Source organism: Mustela erminea, chromosome 9, assembly GCF_009829155.1.
Source record: "Mustela erminea isolate mMusErm1 chromosome 9, mMusErm1.Pri, whole genome shotgun sequence".
NCBI classification, from domain to species: Eukaryota; Metazoa; Chordata; class Mammalia; order Carnivora; family Mustelidae; genus Mustela; species Mustela erminea.
The window spans coordinates 96,372,660-96,392,664 of record NC_045622.1 but is presented as its reverse complement, the minus strand read 5'-3'; the positions used below and the strand labels follow the sequence as shown (position 1 = coordinate 96,392,664).

Here is a 20,005-nt window from a genome sequence, read left to right as displayed (position 1 = left end):
CCTCAAAGTGGATGGAGGGCTTAAGTACCACTTAAGAGTATCCACATTTATTATTTGGAATTTTGGAAGGAAGAATTGTCTCTTCTCCCATTAATTTTTTTTATTCAACCATTTACCAATATCAGTGTATCTATTTTGTATTATTAGTTATAATTTTGATTCTGGGTTACTTATTTTTTTGCTGAATTGTTCCAGCTTTGACCATTGGGAGATCTTTCATGTTGACTCCTGTGTCCCTTTGACATGTCTCCATCCTTTTTTTTTCTTTTTTAGCATTTCTTTACTTTCTAGTACCATAAGGTGCCCCAGACACATCTTATATTTTCCCTGGCCCAACCCTAGAATCAGCCATTTCTCCAAGGAGCCGTGGTTCCTCCTACTGGACAGTGATTTATAGAAACCAAGATTTGGGGGCTCATTGCTGGGGGGTATCATTATTTCTAGGCCCTCAGTGGACAGAGCTAAGTTAATTTGTATGCTAATATGTATGCTAAACCATGTATATGCATATACATACAATTGTTTCTGTATCTTTCTGTCTGTACTTTTTTTTAAATTATTTTTTTTTCTGTCTGTATATTAAACTAAATGTGAACACATACAGTTCTCTCCAGCTTTCAGAGGAAGCTTAGGTCCCAAACAGATATCTTCTTTGTAACTTGCTTTTTTTTTTTTTTTTTAAAGATTTATTTATTTATTTGACAGAGAGAGATTACAAGTAGGCAGAGAGGCAGGCAGAGAGAGAGGAGGAAGCAGGCTTCCTGCTGAGCAAAGAGCCTGATGCGGGACTCGATCCCAGGACCCTGAGATCATGACCTGAGCCGAAGGCAGCGGCCTAACCCACTGAGCCACCCAGGCGCCCGTGTAACTTGCTTTTTACTGAGATCTTTTTCCCCCAATTAACACTTTTTAAGTGCCACAGAAAGCATTGTTTTCCATGACCTGGTAATAGCAGTAGTTTGACCTGGAATGTGATCTTTGTTTAGATGCATTCAAAGCATAAATTCTGACTCAGCTGGAATAGTTCATATATTTTTGGCATAGATAGGGTGTCAGATAAGCCATGGTGACCTCATGTCTCTTGACCTTCTCTCTTCAAACATGATTTTTGCTTCTTTGATCTCTTAATTATATTTTTTAGAGATTTGTTATTAATTAAAGTGACTTTTAGATCCTGGGAAGATGAGAAAAAAAATTGTGTAGTTTCAAGAATTTCTTGAAATGAAATTCATTTGTTTAATGTGGATGCTTTTGTTTAATGTGTTGTTTTTGTCTTTTCATTCTTCAGTCATAAGACTTAAAGTAGCATTTTATGTATCAGAAAGTCAACTACCAGGAAATAAACCAAAAAAGGTTTTTCAGCAGCCTAAGTAGGTATCACAGATTTTATTGGCTTCCCTCAAGTAGATCCTTTTCTCTTTTAGACAGTTTCAGCTTGCTTGGTTCTTTAAATCAAGAGCTAAAACTTAAAAAAGCAGCACTGTTAGAAGCTAACTAAAAATGTTAGCTTGATCAAAAGGAAGGAAGAAAAGCTATATGTAAAACATTAAAATTCAAAAAAGCCATATTGGAAGCATTTAGATTTGGTGCAAGAGTCCCTCATACCTCTGTGGTCATAGTAGATTATCCTGAAAAGTTTAAATGATTATTAGTATACTTTGTTTAAGAAGACTGGGAGGGTTAGATATTTTCTTAGATTTATACGGGGGAAAAAATTGCATAAAATTGTTGTTCCAAGGATCGACCTCTCCTGTTTGGCCACTTTGGCTGTCTAGAACATCTTATTCCCTAATCAGTTTTTTTTTTAAATTCACAGTGATTTTTTAAAAATAATCATTTTATATCTTTATCCACTTGTAGTATGAAGTCTCTCATTTGTAGATTTTAAGAAATTTTTTTAGTACTATTATTCCACATTTTTCTTTTGGTCTTTTTTCTTTTAAATGTACATTTTAAAAAAAGCCTCATGTGGGGCGCCTGGGTGGCGCTGTCAGTTAAGCACCCGACTCTTGGTTTTGGCTCACAATGTAGTCTCAGGGTCCTGAGATTGAGCCCCACACTGGGCTCTGTACTCAGCGGGGAGTCTGCTTGGGATTCTCTCTCCCTCTTCCCCTGCCCCTCCCCTCCCACTGGTGCCCCCCCAATAAATAAATGATTATTATTTTTTTCATTTTATTTTCTTTCTTTCTAGTGTTCCAGAATTCATTGTTTATGCACCACACCCAGTGCTCCATGCAATACCTGCCCTCCTTAATACCCACCACCAGGCTTGCCCAACCCTCCACCCCCCTCCCCTCCAAAACCCTCAGTTTGTTTCTCAGAGTCCACAGTCTCTCATGGTTTGTCTCTGTCTCCAATTTCTCCCAACTCACTTGTTTTCTCCATCTCCCAATGTCCTCCATGTTATTCCTGAGATTGAGCCCCACACTGGGCTCTGTGCTCAGAGGGAGGTCTGCTTGGGATTCTCCCTCTTCCTCTGCTCCTCCCCTCCCACTCATGTCCCCACTCTCTCTCTCAAAAATAAATAAATTATTCTTTTTTAAAAAAAAGTTTCATGAGGGGTGCCTGATTGGCTCAGTTGGTAGAGCCTATGCTCTTGATCATGGGATTGTGAGTTTGAGCCCCATGTTGGGTATGGAGATTACTTAAAAATAAAATCTTTAAACAAACAAACAAAACCTCATGAAAGCCTCCTGGTCTAGAACTAGTATGAGTGCTTCATTTGGGAGTAAAGACCAAATATCATATCAGAAATCTCCACGCAGTAAATAAAGCCACTTTTTACGCTTCTGAGGACTACTTGCTTGTTTTGAGCAATGTTTAGTATGGGAGACTCCTCCAGACAAAATATAAACAGTCCCTTTGAGTTTTACAAAACGGCATTTACTTTTTTTTTTTTAAAGACTTTATTTATTTATTTGCCAGAGGCAGAGGGAGAGAGAGCGAGCACAGGCAGACAAAGAGGCAGGCAGAGGCAGAGGGAGAAGCAGGCTCCCTGCCGAGCAAGGAGCCCGATGTGGGACTCGATCCCAGGATCCTGGGATCATGACCTGAGCCGAAGGCAGCTGCTTAACCAACTGAGCCACCCAGGCGTCCCACGGCATTTACTTTTTAATTAATAGTAAATCTGCTTTCTATAGGATACAAAGGAATAGATTATCTGTATTTCCAAAGAGGCAGTTGGTTTTAAACCAGAGGAGACCTGTCTTTCTTGGTCCTAAGAGCTCTGTGCTAACTTAGGCCTTCCTTGGACTAGAAGACGGGTTAAAGTTGGAACTGAATCTAAAAACCCTGAATTACTGGCATGGTGCTTATAACAACATAATAATGGCAGGTACCATTCTTGAGCATTTGGCAGTTGCCAGGTAATCAGTAGTGCTCCTTTCTTGCATGAAGTCACTGAGTTTGTATAATGTGGCCCTTTTCAGCCCGTTTGGCCCCTTGAGTTACGATCCTGTTCTTTAATTTGCTTAGCTTTGGGGGGCTTTGACACACAAGCCTGTAACATTCTCTATTTTCCTCACTCATTATGCCTTTGCCTGGCTAATCCCTATTAATTTCCTTTAGTTCTCAGCCTTAATTACGGGCATACCTTAGAGATACTGCAGGTTCAGTTCCAGACCACTGAATAAAGCAAATATCACAATAAAGTGAGTCAAATAATTTTTTTTTGTTTCCTAGTGTATGTAAAAATTATGTTTACAGGACACTGTACTCTGTTAAATGTGCAGTAATGTTATGTCTAAGAAAACAATGTGCATACCTTAATTAAAGAATATTGTTGGGGGACACCTGTGTGGCTTAGTTGAGCATCTGCCTTCAGCTCAGGTCATGATCCCAGGGTCCTAGGATGGAGCCCTGTGTTGGGTTCTCTGCTCAGAGGGGAGACATGTCTCCTTTTCCCTCTGCCACTCCTCCTGCTTGTGCTCTGTCTCTGTCAAACAAATAAATAAAAATCATATATATATACATTTCAGTGTATGTAATCCTTCTGGTGATAGAAGGTCTTGCCTTGGTGTTGATGGCTGCTAGCTGATCAGGCTGATGGTTGCTGAAGGTGGAAGTAGCTGTAGCAGTTTGTTAATATAAGACACCAGTGAAGTTTGCGGCATTGTTGGACTCTTCCTATCACAATTTCTCTGTAATATGTGATGCAGTTTGATAGCATTTACCCACGGTAGAACTTCTTTCAAAATTGGAGTCAGCCTCTCAAACCCTGATGCTGCCTTTTTTTTTTTTTTTTTAAGATTTATTTATTTGTTTGTTTGTTTGTTTGTGAGAGAGAGCTCAAGCAGAGGGAGTGGCAGGCAGAGGGAGAAGCAGGCTGCACGCTGAGCAAGGAGCCTGATACATAACTCTGTCCCAGGACCCTGAGATCGTGACCTGAGCTGAAGGCAGATGCTTAATTGACTGAGCCACCCAGGTGCCCCCCCATGCTGCTGCTTTAGCTACATGATATTTCAAATCCTGTGTTGTCATTTCAGTAGTCTTCACAGCATCTTCACCAAGAGTAGATTCTTTTTTTTTTTTTTTTTTTAGATTTTATTTATTTATTTGACAGAGATCACAAGCAGGCAGAGAGGCAGGCAGAGAGAGAGGAGGAAACAGGCTCCCCGCTGAGCAGAGAGCCCAATGAGGGGCTCGATCCCAGGACCCCGGGATCATGACCTGAGCTGAAGGCAGAGGTTTTAACCCACTGAGCCACCCAGGTGCCCCCCAAGAGTAGATTCTATCTCAAGAAACCACTTTCTTTGCTCATCCATAAGAAATAACTCCTCATCCATTAAAATTTTATCATGAGATTACATCATTTCAGTCACATCTTCAGGCTCCACTTCAGATTCTAGTTCTCTTGCTGTTTCTATTACATCTGCAGTTACTTCCTCCACTGAAGTCTAGACCCTTCAGAGTCCTCCACAAGAGCTGAAATCACCTTCTTCCAAACTCCTGTTAGTGTTGATAATTTTGCTCTCTTCCCATGAATCATGAATATTCTTAATGGCATTTAGAGTGGTGAATCCTTTCCAGATGGTTTTCAGTTTACTTTGACCATGTCCATCAGAGGAGTCTCTATGGCAGTTAACAGTCTTATGGAATGTAGTTTATAAGTAATATTTAAAAAGTCAGAGTTACTCCTTGGTCTGTGGGCTGCAGAATGGATATTGTGTTCACAGGCATGAAAACAACATTAATCTTGTACATTTCCATCAGAGCTCTTGGGTGGCTAGGTGCATGGTCAGTGAGCAGTAATATTTTGAAGATTTTATTTATTTATCTGAGAGAGAGAGAGAGAGAGAGAGCATAAGTAAGCAGAGGGAGAGAATCAGGGCCCCCGCTGAGCAGAGAGCCGGATGTGGGGCTCAATCCCAGGACCCTGGGATCATGACCAGAGCCAAGGGCAGATGCTTAACTGACTGAGCCACGCAGGCGCCCCTGGGCAGTAATATTTTGAAATGAATCTTTTTTTTTCCCCCTGAGTAGTAGGTCTCAACGGTGGGCTTAAACTATTCATTAAACTGTTAGAAACAGAAGTGCTATCATCCAGGCTTTGCTGTTTGGTTTGTAAAGCACAGGCAGAGTAGATTTAGCACAATTCTTAGTGGCCCTAGTAGTTTCAGAATGGTAAATATACATCGACTTTAAGTTAAAGTCACCCACTACATTAGCCCCTAACGGTAGAGTCAGCCTGTCCTTTGAATCCAGGCATTGAGTTCTCCTCTCTAACTATGAAAGCCATAGAAGGAAGGCTTCATTCTTATTGGAAATCGATTGTTTAGTGAGGCCCCCTTCATTGGAACCTTAGCTAGATCTTGTGGATAACTTGCTGCAGTTTCTTTATCAGCACTTGCTGCTTCGCTCTGCACTTTGATGTTAGGGAAGATTACTCTCCTTAAGCCTCAAGAACCAGCCTCCTACCTTCAGACTTTGCTGCAGCTTTACCTCTCTCCTTCATAGAATTAATTGAAGAGACTCAGGGCCTGGCTCTCAATTAGGCTTTGGCTTAAGAGAATGTTGCAGCTGGTTTGATCTTCTCTCCAAACAACTAAAACTTTCTCTGTATCAGCAGTAAGGCTCTTCCCTTTCTTACCATTGCTGCATTCACTAGAGTAGCATTTTTAATTTTTTCCAAGAATTTTTCCGTTGCACTCACAACTTGGCTAACTGGTGTAAGAGGTCTAGCTTTTGGCTTATCTTGGCTTTGGACACTAAGCTTAATCATTTCTAGCTTTTGATTTAAAGTAAGAAACATGGGACACCTGGCTGGCTCAGTCAGTAGAGCATGCAGCTCTTGATCTCAGGGTTGTGAGTTTGAGCCCCACACTGGGCATAGAGCCTACTTAAGAAATAAATAAGTAAAATATTAAAGTGAGAAACATGCAAGTCTTTATTTCACTTAAACATTTAGAGGTCATTGTAGGGTTGTTAATTGGTCTAACTTGAGTATTGTTGAGTCTCAGAATAGGGAGGCATGAGGAGAGAGAGAGAATAGGGAGGCTTGAAAGGGCAGTTGGTGGGGCAGTCAGAACCCAACAACCTTTATCGATTAAGTTTGCTGTCTAGTATGGATATGGTTCATGGTGCCCCAAAACAATTACAAAAGTGCATCAAAAATCACCAACCAATGGGGCGCCAGGGTGGCTCAGTGGGTTAAGCCGCTGCCTTCAGCTCGGGTCATGATCTCAGGGTCCTGGGATCGAGTCCCACATCGGGCTCTCTGCTCAGCGGGGAGCCTGCTTCCTCCTCTCTCTCTCTGCCTGCCTCTCTTCCTACCTGTGATCTCTCTCTGTCAAATAAATAAATAAAATCTTAAAAAAAAAAAAATCACCAACCAAAAAAAGAAAAAAGATTAGTGATCATGGGTCACCATAACAAATACAATAATAATGAAAAAAAAACTGAAGCACTGTAGAATGTCCAAAATGTGACACGGACAAAGTGAGTAAATGCTATTGGGGAATTGGTGCCCATAGACTTGCTTGGTCCAGGGTTGCTACAAATCTTCAATTTGTAAAAACCACAGTATCTGGAATAAAGTGAGGTATGCCTGTATCAGTTTCTCTGGGAGACCTTCCCTGGCCCCTGAGTCTAGATTAGGTGCCTCTGTTACACACTCACAGTAGCTGGCCCCTGGGCTACTATACTGTACAACCCATACTCAGCATGTAGCTGGGTGCCTAACTGAGTAACCTCACATGATTCGACAAGCCAGTGTACTTTTGGGGAAGGGGGGTAATGTGGATATTGGGATTCTTAACATGTATAAGGCAAAATCTCATTTAATTTTTACATTTAATTGAATTACCTTAGGCAAGTTGCTTAATCTCTGTGCCTCAGTTTCCTTGTCTGTAAAATGGAGATGATAATATCACCAAGTTCAGAGTTATAAGAACGTAAATGAGTCCATACATGTGAAGTGCCTAAAATAGTGCCTGGCACACTGGGACTGCTCCAGCAGTGTGTATTAAATAGGGAACCACATGAAGATTGTACTTTTAGGACAGATGATGAAATCGAGGCTCAGCTAGTATGTGACAAAGCAAGTTTTAGAGCTCAGATCTATCTCCAGAGCCCAACACGACTGGTGTAGATTGTATTTAATCTTTTTTTTTTTTTAAAGATTTTATTTATCTACTTGACAGACAGAGATCACAAGTAGGCAGAGAGGCAGGCAGAGAGAGAGGGGGAAGCAGGCTCCCTGCTGAGCAGAGAGCCTGACTCAGGGCTCGATCCCAGGACTCTGGGATCATGACCCAAGCTGAAGGCAGAGGTCCAACCCACTGAGCCACCCAGGCACCCCGATTGTATTTAATCTTGATTGGAGCTCTCTACAATCAGACTTATTGCAAACAACTGTTCTACTGCCATGGCTTTGCCAAAGTCAAAGACTCTGAAATTAAAATTACCCTCTCTCAATGGATTTTATAATAAAAAATGGGTAACAAGAAAACAGTGACAAAACTCTTTAAAATTTCAGAATCTATTGCTGAGTGATTTCTCACTTTGGAAAATGGCTTACTTCAGAATTCCATTAAATATATCATATTTTTCTGACATACTTGAAATACACATTCAACATACAAAATTTTATTTATAAATAACTCAAGGAACACATTTATTATATATTTAAGACTTCTATGGTTTGATGAAATGGTGCTATCTTAGGAATTATGTTAGAGTTCGAAGCACTCTGCTAGATGCTGGAGTAATAAATAAGATTCAGTTCCTTCTTTCAGAGGCGATATGGTGGCCAAAAAATGTTTAGAGGGAGAAGTGAGGCTTAGCTTATGGGATGAGTATAAAAAGAACCAGCTTCAGGACTCCAAGCTGGAATTTTAAAGCTTTAGAGCTTTCAAAAGCATTGAAGCTTGTTGTGTTTTTTGTTTTAAAAAGGAATGGCTGAGAAGGCTCCTGGGGACTAAGTTGTTTAAGTGTCCAACTCCTGGGTTTGGCTCAGGTCATGATCTTGGGGTTGTAGGGTCAAGCCCCACACTCAGCATGGAGTCAGCTGTCCTTCTCCCTACCCACTGCTCTGACCCCCACCCTCACTCGCTTTCTCTTAAATAAATAAATAAATCTTAAAAGGGAATAAAAAAGAATGACTAGGTAGTAAAGTGAAAAAGTCAAAGTTCTTTAGCCAGCTCCTTAGACATACTACTTAGAAATATTTTCTGTGGATCCTTCCAGGAAATTTTATGTTATTTCAAATGTTTACAAAGTTATATTCATTTTCTATGGCTTCTGTAACAAATTACCACAAATTTGGTGGCTTTAAACAACAGAAATTTGCTCTCTTCTGGAAGCCAGAAGTCTGACACAATTTAGGTCAGTCTAATGGGGGCTAAAACCAAGGCAGGGCCATGGTTGTCCAGAGGGTCACAGGGAGAATTCCTTCCTTGCCTCTTCTGGTGGCTGTTGGCATTCCTTAGTTTGTATCACATCGCTTCAGCCTCTTCTGATTTTGCTCTTTTCTGCCTTTATGTGGCCTTCTCTGTGTGTATTAAATTTCCCTCTTTCCCTGTTAGAAGGATATATGTGATTGTGTTTAGGGCCCATTCAGATAACCCAGGATAATCTCCCCACCTCAAGATCCTTAATTTATTTTTTAAAAATATTTTATTTATTTATTTGATAGAGAGATCACAAGTAGGCAGAGAGGCAGGCAGAGAGAGAGGGAAGAAGCAGGCTCCCTGCCAAGCAGAGGGCCCGATGCGGGGCTCCATCCCAGGACCCTGAGATCATGACCTGAGCCGAAGGCAGAGGCTTTAACCCACTGAGCCACACAGGCGCCCCAAGATCCTTAATTTAATCACATCTACAAAAACGCTTTTTCCAAATAAAGTGACATTTATAGGCTCTAGAGATTAAAATCTAGTCCCTTTGGCACGCCTGGGTGGCTCAGTGGGTTAAGCCTCTGCCTTCGGCTCAGGTCATGATCCCAGGGTCCTGGGATGGAGTCCCGCATCAGGCTCCTTGCTCTGCAGGGAGTCTGCTTCTCTCTCTGCTTCTGCCTCCTTGTGCCCTCACTCTCTCTCTGTGACAAATATATAAATAAATAAAATCTTAAAAAAAAAAAATCTAGTCCCTTTGGGGGTAGATATCTGCTGAGTACCAGTGTGTACATCCCCCTATATGGTTTTACTAAACATAAAAATTAGGCTTCATATACTGTCTTCTGATTTTCTTTTTAAAACTTAGTATTTCTTCCAGTAATATTTAAATATTTACTTTAGTCTTCATCTTTTTTTAAATAGCTACAGAGCACTTAGTTGAATGGAACAATGTCTCACTTTTTTAAAGTTGTAAAAATATACAACACACAAAACTTACCATTTTTAATTAAGTACATTTTATTTTATTAATTTTATTTATTTATTTGAGAGATATTGAGAGAGAGCATGAGAGGGGAGAAGGTCAGAGGGAGAAGCAGACTCCCCATGGAGCTGGGAACCCAATGTGGAACTTGATCCCCAGACTCCAGGATCATGACCTGAGCTGAAGGCAGTCACCTAACCAACTGAGCCACTCAGGCACCCCCTGATTAAGTACATTTAAAATTAAGTACTGGGCGCCTGGGTGGCTCAGTGGGTTAAGCCGCTGCCTTCGGCTCAGGTCATGATCTCAGGGTCCTGGGATCAAGTCCCAAGTCAGGCTCCCTGCTTAGCAGGGAGCCTGTTTCCTCCTCTCTCTCTCTGCCTGCCTCTCTGCCTACTTATAATCTCTCTGTGTCAAATAAATAAATAAAATCTTAAAAAAAAATAAATAAAATTAAGTACTTTCACGTTGTTGTGAAACAGATCTCCAGACCTTTTTTCATCTTGCAGGTCTGAGTCTGTACATTCTCTTTCCCCCTTCCCCAGCCCCTGATAACCATCCTTCTACTTTGTTTCTATGAATTTACTAGTTTAGATACCTCATATAAGTGGAATCATACAGTATTTGTCTTTCTGTGACTGGTTTATTTCACTTAGTGTAATGCTTTCAAAGTTCATCCATACTGTAGCATATAACATGATGTCCTTTTTTTTTCCTTAAGGTTTTTAATTTTATTTTATTTTTAAAATTTATTATTTGACAGAGAGAGATCACAAATAGGCAGAGAGGCAGGCATCGGGGTTGCGGGGGGAGCAGACTCCCTGCTGAACAGAAAGCCCAATGTGGGGCTGGATCCCAGGACCTGGAGACCATGACTGGAGCCCAAGATAGAGGCTTAACCCACTCAGCCACCCAGGCACCCTGATTTCCTTCCTTTTTAAGGCTTGCATTCCATTGTATGTATATACTACATTTTGTTTATCCATTCTTCAGTAGACATTTGTGTTGCTTCTACTTCTTGGGTATTGTGAACATTGCTGCTTTAAAGATTTTATTTATTTATTTATTTGACAGAAATCACAAATAGGTAGAGAGGCAGGCAGAGAGAGAGGGGGAAGTAGGCTTCCTGCCGAGCAGAGAGCCCCATTTGGGGCTCCATCCCAGGACCCTGGGATCATGTCCTGAGCCGAAGGCAGAGGCTTTAACCCACTGAGCCACCCAAGCGCCCCAACAGTGCTGCTTTAACATGGGTATATAAATCTTTTGAGGCCCAACTTTTAATATTTTTGGATATGTATATATCTATGTACATATGTATACATAAAATCAGAAGTAGGATTGCTGGATCACATAGTTATGTGGTATTCTATTTTGAATTTTTTAAAAGATTTTATTTATTTATTTGACAGGCAAGAGAGCACAAGCATGGGGAGCAGCAGAGGGAGTAGGAGAAGCAGGCTCCCCACTGAGCAGGGAGCCTGATGCAGGGCTCCATACCAGGACCCTGGGATCATGATCTGAGCCAAAGGCAGACGCTTAACCAACTGAGCCACCCCAGCACTCTATTGTTAATTTTTTGGCCAACTGTATCATTTTCCATAGCAGTTGAACCATTTTACATTCCTGCCAATGGTGTCCAAGGGTTCCTATTTCTCTACATTCTTTCTAATATTTATTTTAGTTTTTTAATATAGTAATCATTTTAATGGGTATGAGTTGATAATCTCATTGTAGCTTTGATTTGTATTTTTCTTTCTTTCTTTCTTTTTTTTTTTTAAGAGAGAGCACACAGGCTTACAAGGGTAGGGGGCTCATGCAGAGGGAGAGGAAGAGAGACTCTTTTTTTTTTTTTTTTTAAGATTTTTTTTTTTTTTTTTATGTGAGCGAGAGCATGAGCGAGGAGAAGGTCAGAGGGAGAAGCAGACTTCCCATGGAGCCGGGAGCCTGATGTGGGACTCGATCCCGGGACTCCGGGATCATGACCTGAGCCGAAGGCAGTCGTCCAACCAACTGAGCCACCCAGGCGTCCCAGGAAGAGAGACTCTTAAATAGGTTCCACACTGGGTGTGAGGCTTGATCTCATGATCAAGATTATGATCATGATCGTAAGATTATGACCTGAGCAGAAATCAAGTGTTGGTTGCTTACCAGACTGAGCCACCCAGGCACTCCCCCCCCTTTTTTTTTCTATTATTTATTTATTTGGAGAGAGTGCATGTGGAAGTGGAGGAAGGGGGAGGGGCAAAAGGAGAGGGAGAGAGAAATCCCAAGCAGTCTCCATGCCCAATGTGGATCTGCATGTGGGGTTTGAGCTTACAACCCTGAGATCATGACCTGAGGCAAAATCAAGAGTCGGATGCTTACCTGACCAAGCCAGTCAGGCACCCCTTGATTTGTAGTTCTCTGATGATTAGTGATGTTGAGCATCTTCATATGCTGTTGGCCATTTGTATTTCAGACTTGGAGAACTGTCTAGTTAAGTCTTTTGCCCATTTTTTTAGGTGGGTTATTTGGGTTGTTGTACAAGTTTTTTTTATCTTCTGGATAGTAACCCCTCATCAGATACATGATTTGCAGGTATTTTCTTCCATTCTGTAGGTTGCTTTTTCTTTTCTTTTCTTTTTTTTTTTTTTTAAAAGTGGGCACTGTACTGGGCATGGAACCTAGTGCTGGGATTGATCTCATGACCTTGAGATCAAGAGTCAGTTGCTCAACTGACCGAGCCACCCAGGTGTCCTGGCTAAAACTTTCAATACTATATTGAATAGGAATGGCTAGAGCAGCCATCCTTACCATGTTCCTGATTTTAGAGGAAAAGCTTGTCATTCACCATTGAGTATGATGTTAGCTATGGGCTTCTCATAATGGCCTTTAGAATGTTGAGATAGTTTTCTTACATTCCTACTTGGGGTGTTTTGATCATTGAGGGTATTAAATCTTGGCATATATGCTTTTTATTGTGTCAGTTGAGATGATCACGTGGTTTTGTTCTTTGTTCTTATGATGAGTTATGATGTACTATATTGGTTAATTTTGGTATGTTGAACCGTTCTTGCATTCCAGGAATAAATTCCACTTGGGCATGGTGTATAATCTTTGTAATGTGCTGTTGGATTCAGTTTGCTAGTATTTTGAGGATTTTTCATCAGTATTTATCAGTGATATTGGTGTGTAGTTTTCTTACAGTGGCTTTGGCTTTCATATCAGGGTAATTCTGGCCTTTTAGAATGAATTGGAACTGTTCTCGTCAATTTTTTGGAAGAGTTTCAGGAGAATTGGTGTTAATTCTTCTTTAAGTGAATTCTCCAGTGAAGCTGTCTCTCCTGGACTTTTTTTTTTTTTAAGATTTTTATTTATATATTTGACAGACAAAGATCACAAGTAGGCAGAGAGGCAGGCAGAGAGAGAGGAGGAAGCAGGCTCGGCTCTCTGCTCTGCTCGATGTGTGGGGCTTGATCCCAGGGTCCTTGGATCATGACCTGAGCCAAAGGCAGAGGCTTTAACCCACTGAGCCACCCAGGCGCCCCTCTCCTGGACTTTTAATGTATCCTTTTAAATCCCCTCTGATAGTTGATCATAGAATGTTCAGCTAGATGTGGTCCCCTGAGTAGAGGCCCTGGGAATGCCTGCTCTGAATGTGATAGTGACTTCTTGGTGCCACAAATTGTGCTTAGATGTGACTAGATGACTCAGAAACTCTCCTTCACTGTACTGCACTCATGGAGAAGGAAATACAGTTCATATTTCTGACTTCTTGAATCAGTGTTTTTACCCTTACCACATTACTTTCTTTGCCAGGCATAAGAGACTTATTGTGATTTTTGAGTGGTTTGTGTGAATTTCTTCTTTTTGGCCTGGGAAGAAAATCTGTTCTACTAGGGTGAGAGTACCTGGAAAAGCTCTTTTCCTCTCTTAAAAAACCCTACCCACCTCCCCTTAAAAAAAAAACAAAAACTAAAAAGGGAGTGCCTGGAAAGGAAAATGATGGTAGAACCAACATGCCTCAAACTGGGTTCAGATTATCACTACAGCTGATACCATTCCTTTGTAGTAATTTAACCAAGGGCTAAAGAGAATGAGGTTATGAGATTTTCCCACTGAAGTAGAAGCATTTTCCAAGCATTTAACATTAGCTGCAGATACTGTAGTACTGGAGAACTTGGAATTGCAAGCCTGCCATTTATCATGTATAAATAGTGGTTGTGGAACAGTGTCTCATAAATTTCGGAGGTGGGAGAGCTGTTGATACAAACTCTTTGTTTTATGCATAACAACACTAAAGCCACGGAAGATTCAGTGACTTCCCTAAGGTTTCACAACTAGTTAATGATAGAACAGGGATTTGGAGATGTAAATTTTCTTCTTTCCAGCCCAGTGCTCCTCTCAGATTGGTGGGAAAAAAAAGTGCCTCCCAACACTTCTGGCTGAACACTATAGTATGTAACTTTTTAAATTACAAAATCCTACTAGCAAGAGGCGTAGCTTTTTTTTTTTCTTTAGTCTTTAAACTCATGGAATACTTAATATATTTTAAATATAATAAATTATTTATGTTATAAGTTTAATGTTCTCCTTGTACTTTTCTTTTTTTTTTATTTATTTTTTTTTTAAAGATTTTATTTATTTATTTGACAGAGAGAGAGATTACAAGTAGGCAGAGAGGCAGGCAGAGAGAGAGAGGAGGAAGCAGGCTCCCTGCTGAGCAGAGAGCCCGATGCGGGACTCGATCCCAGGACCCTGAGATCATGACCTGAGCCGAAGGCAGCGGCTTAACCCACTGAGCCACCCAGGCGCCCTGTACTTTTCTTTTTTTCATTTTTATTTTTTAGAAGTGGAGGGGGGCAAAGAGAGAGGGAGAAAGAGAATCTTAAACAGGCGCCACACCCAGCACAGAGCCCAACACAGGGCTCAATCTTTTTTTTTTAAGATTTTATTTATTTATTTGACAGACAGAGATCACAAGCAGGCAGAGAGAGAGAGAGGAGGAAGCAGGCTTTCTGCTGAGCAGAGAGCCCGATGTGGGGCTCCATCCCAGGACCCTGAGATCATGACCTGAGCCAAAGGCAGAGGCTTTAACCCACTGAGCCAGCCAGGTGCCCCGAAGGGCTCAATCTTATAACCTTGAGACCATGAACTTGGAAACCAAGAGTCAGCTACTTAATTGACTGAGCACCCAGGTGCCTCTTGAACTTTTCTTTTAAATTTAACCACAAACATATATACTCCGAAGCAATATATTGTTTGGATTTATGTAATCATATTGTATATTCTTTAGTATTAGCTATTTTTCTCTCAGCATGATTTGTGAAATTCATCTGTTTTTGCTAACAGATGCCTTCATTTGTTTTCACTTCTCTATAATATTTTTCTGTGAATATACCACAGCTTGTTTATCCATTCTCCTGTCAATGGGTATTTAATTGAAATATAATTCACATACCATAAAATTTATTCTTTAAACAGATACATACAATTCAGTGGCTTTTTAGTACATTCACATATTGTGCAACCATTGCCGCTGTCTAATTCCAGAACATTTTTATCACTCCCAAAAGAGACTTCATACCCATTAGCAGTCATTCCTTATTCCCCCTTTCTCTTTCTGTATAACCCATCCCCTGGCAACCACTATTCTACTTTCTATCCCTGTGGATTTGCCTGACCTGGGCATTTCTTAAGGTCAGAATCATCCAACATATGGCCTTTTGTGCCTGGCTTCTTTAACTCAGCATGATGTATTCAGGGTTAACCCATATTGTAGTATATATAGCTGTTTCAATCCTTTTTTATGGCTGAGTGTTATTCCATTGTATGGCTAGATCACATTTTGTTTACCCTTTCATCAACTGATGGATTTTTGGGTTGTTTCTCCTTTGGGGCTGTTAATGACTAATGTTGCTATTAACATTTACTTAACAGTTTTTGTGTGGACAGTATTTTCCAAATTGGATGTACCAGTTTCTTCATGCTCACCAACAATGTATAAAAATTCCAGACACTCTTTTTAAAGCATTTTTTTGTAATAGTGGACAAAGTATTTATAATAAGTTTTCAGATACTTTCTTGAAGCTTCTTCTTGGTTCGTAATCAAGAGAATTATACTTTTGATAAAGATGTTTAATATGATTTGTTATATAAAGAGATTGTTGATGCTTTGGATAAACTCATCTGAATGTTGGAAAACCAGTTCCACTGACAGATAATACATGCTTTAGTTTGTTCTGTTTACTAGGAGTACTTTTTGTTTAGTCTTGTAGCTTGTTGATCCCAATAAAATGACCAGATTGGACTGTTCTTTGATGGGATTTGAAAGAGTGAACAATGACTGGTTTATAAATCTAAGCGTATGTTACAAACCATTAGCACTAAATTAGGGAAAGAACGGGCTTTCATTCATAGGTGTAAAAATACAGAGCCCTACTAGAAATTAGTACTAAGCAATAATCCAATTACACTTTCATTCTCAGATATTGCTGATGGAGGAGCAATGCAAAATGGTTCATACAGCCACTTTGGAAAACAGTTTGGCAGTTACTTACAAAATTAAACATATACTTACCTTACCACCCAGCATTCCCACTCCTGGGTATTTGCCTAACAGAAAGGAAAACTTACGCCCATACAACAATCTATAGCAGCTTTTTTCACAGTTGTTAAAAGCTAGAAGCAACAACCATGTCCTTTAACTGGTAACATGGATGAACAAAATGTGTTAGATGATACCGTGGAATATTACTCAGCAATAAAGAGCAAATCACTGATATGTGCAACAACATAGGTGATCTCAGTTGTATTATAAATGAAATAAGACTACACACTGTGTAATTTTTTTTTTAATATAACATTGTACAAAAGGAAAAAATTGTAGGAACAGCATGCTGATCAATGGTTGCCGGGGCCAGGGTGGGATAGTGGGTAAAGAGGGTATTGACTACAAAGTAGCACCAGGGAAAATTTTGGGCTGATGGAGATATTCTTAATTATGGTGATGGATTCTCTGTGTCTACCACAATTAGAGCACTATGTACTAAAAAGAGTGAATTTTACTGTATGTAAGGTATACCTTAATAAACCCTACTTAAAAGCGCTCAGCTTGGGGAATCTCTCTTCTGTATATAATATTTTACTAAGACATTTCCTAAACAGTTTCCACATTGCCATGTGAAGTAAACGACTACTAATTGGTAATTTGTTAAATGGTGAAGGTTTTACATGTCCAGTTTAGTCTCTTCATGGTATATAGTAAAGAAAAAAGCAATAACCAAAATAAGATGGGCTGTGTTTAGACTGATATTTGGTAAAATTTAAGAATTATTTAGGAATATTATATAAAATGTGCATTTGGGACAAAAGATATAAATCCCTATAATAGTAATCTTGAGCTCTGATGTCTGAAACCAAGCTGTACAATCAGTGGATTTTTTCTCTCCAAATTTTTAATTCACTAACAACCACAGCACTGGGTATTATTCATTTGTGTATATACATGCACACACATACTCACCATGCTATGCTTACTGATGGTTATCTAGACTCCTATATCAAAGAGAGTGTTGGTCCTAATTTTGTGGTAAATATTTATTATTAAGTATTCATTTTGTATCATACAATGTATCCTAATCATCCTTTTCTCCCTACTGGGAGAATTAGATGATACCGTGGAATATTACTCAGCAATAAAGAGCAAATCACTGATATGTGCAACAACATAGGTGATCTCAGTTGTATTATAAATGAAATAAGACTACACACTGTGTAATTTTTTTTTTAATATAACATTTTCTCCCTACTGGGAGAAAAGGATGATTAGGATACATTCTAGCTCTTGCCCTTGAGGTGCTCACAATCTAATGGAGAGGCTGATCTGCAAACCATTACCCTCAGAATAGTGTGATAATGCTTCCTGGGGATAAAATGAAAGGTCTTAATTACCTAATTCAAAAGTAGCATTCACAGTTAAATGCACTTTAAAAATGAGATTTTTTTGGCAGTTCAGAATCACACTATTTCTAATCTGAATCCATTTCTCTTCCTGGCAGCCTGATCCTAGAATTCTGTAGGATCTTCTGAGACCTTGTAACCTTTGTCGGTTCCCCAGTAAACAGAGCAGTCTTCATTCCTGTCCTTCAGAATCTGTATTTCCACTTGAACCCATGTTTAAGATGGAGGATGTTAAGGCACTTATAAAATAGTCTTTTGCTTCACTAAATGGATTCCCATACTTGTTGGTAGTAGTTTAAGGCTTTAATAAGACGTATTTATTCATCTAGATTAGGTGGAAGAATATAGGCTTAGTAAATACTTAAATCTCTTTCTGATGGTATGAGACACAAAATGCAGTCAAACCTTGTAAACTGAGATTGAGGGAAAATTCCTCTTATGAAAAGAAAATTAGAACTCATTGACAACCAGTGGAGAGCTCAAAGACCATTATTTAACTCCCTGAAATAGTAATACAGTTTCTACTATAGTTTTCTCAAGAACTCTTCGTATTAAATTGGATAGCTGCACATCACAACTGTATTTGCATGCACGATTTAGCTACATACACATGTCGTGAATTTTTAATTCTTTGCCAATTCTTGGCACATTTCGCTCACGAGAATGAGGATGTTTTCCATTTCACTTCCTATTACCTTCTTACTCATCTTCTTATCATTTCTCAGGTTGTAGAGAAGGAAGGTGAAAGGGTGGGGTGAAGCAATTCAGGCTGCCAGACTTCCTTTCTGGGCCTTTTAATTACCATTTGAAGAATGTTAACTGCTCAAATTAATGGAATAAGCATCTTACATGATGGGGGCTACATATTTACTCTGAAGCTTTGCTATTGCCTGCAGCAATTTTTTTTCATTCCTGGAGGAGGGATTAGGATTGTGATAGTAGGATAGGTAGTAGATAGTAGGTCATCTCCTTTGTTTCGGGAACATTGCCTGTGTTGCCACCAAAGAAGAGGCCCACCCAGCCTGGGTGGATCCTTCCAAGCTGATCCTGGATTTGCCTCCTGTCTTGGAAACCTTGTGGGCTGGAAGTAGCCCCCTGAGTCCTGCAGACTTACGGGCGAAGGTGCGGACCCTTTAAGGCTTCAGTGTGCGCCGGGAGGGGGCCGAGGTGGGGCGGGCACTCTGACAGCGAGCTGTGGGCCCCGCCCCCGGAGGAGGCGTTTCCCAGCGGCCCTCCGCACCAATGCCGCCGCGGCCCGCCGGGTATTCCTGCTGATTCTGCTTGGACCGTAGGGCCCCCAGACCTCTCCCTGCACAGGGAGCGTAAGTGTCAAACTGCGGGCGAGGGCCAAGCATCCTGTGCCCATGCCGGAAGTCCTGGTGGACAGTGCAGGGGACTTTCCTGGCCTATCAGAGGCTTAGGCTGCGAAAGAGCGTAAACAATGACGGCTGCAGTGAGCTAAAGCCTGGGGCATCTGCTCTACTTCTGGGTGATGACAGCAACCCTAGGATGCTTGTTTGGATATGCAGTGGTTGAGCGGTGTCCACGACCCGACTTTGCCCCTGCCTGGTTTCTACTTGGGGTGAGGAGAGGATTGCTTTTACCTGAGTATATAGAACCCCATTGAGCTTGATGGGTGGAGTTGGATCTTGTGTCCTGGGCCTTGGGTCCTTCGCCTGGGATTTGGAGACCTGGGTAGTTTAAGGATGAGTAAGCATTGGATTTTCAGCTACCGCGGTACATTTGAGCAGTAACTGGGGAAGCTGACCTAATTCACAGCCCGGTCTAGCTTTCCATCTCCCCAGAGGCCTGTGTTGGTGTGGGTCCCCCTTTCGGAGACATTAACAGTGACCTTTTACTGGGGGGAGTCTAGTTAATCTTCTGTCCTGATGATATGAATAGCAAGCAGGATGTGTAAGAGAGGGCTCAGAGATAGCTCTTTACCCTTCCCCTTCAGAAGGAGTGTGTGAGAGGCCACCATCCCAGGACTAGGACTGCAAACACACCCAAGTTTGCTGAGATAACCTGCTAGAGAATCAGTTCAGATTTCTGGCCGCCTGATAATGCAGAATACTCCAGCAAGAGGTTAATACTTGTCCTTGTTAATGGGAATTACCTGGAGGCAGTGAGACTTTTTAAATTAAAGGGAACGGCTTGTCATTTTGTTACTGGTTACTTAGAGATGAGTTTTTGTCTGGCTTGGCCAAGTAATAACAATCTTAAGTTTTCTATGACAGTTACATAATTGTTA

At 40.7% G+C, this 20,005-nt stretch overlaps 1 protein-coding gene across 3 annotated transcripts in view; it reads left to right on the top strand.

Annotated features, from left to right (window-relative positions):
• The window catches only part of CKAP5 (cytoskeleton associated protein 5), a 106,406-nt gene that overhangs the window by 5,705 nt on the left and 80,696 nt on the right, over positions 1–20,005 (top strand). The window contains exon 1 of one of the 3 annotated variants that reach the window (XM_032360501.1): positions 18,978–19,076. The exons of 1 other annotated variant lie outside the window; for it this stretch is intronic. The gene's annotated coding sequence lies outside the window, so the exon portion shown is untranslated. Of the gene's footprint in view, positions 1–18,977; positions 19,077–19,118; positions 19,337–20,005 lie in introns of those variants that run through there. One more of the 3 variants, XM_032360500.1, reaches the window with a different exon arrangement.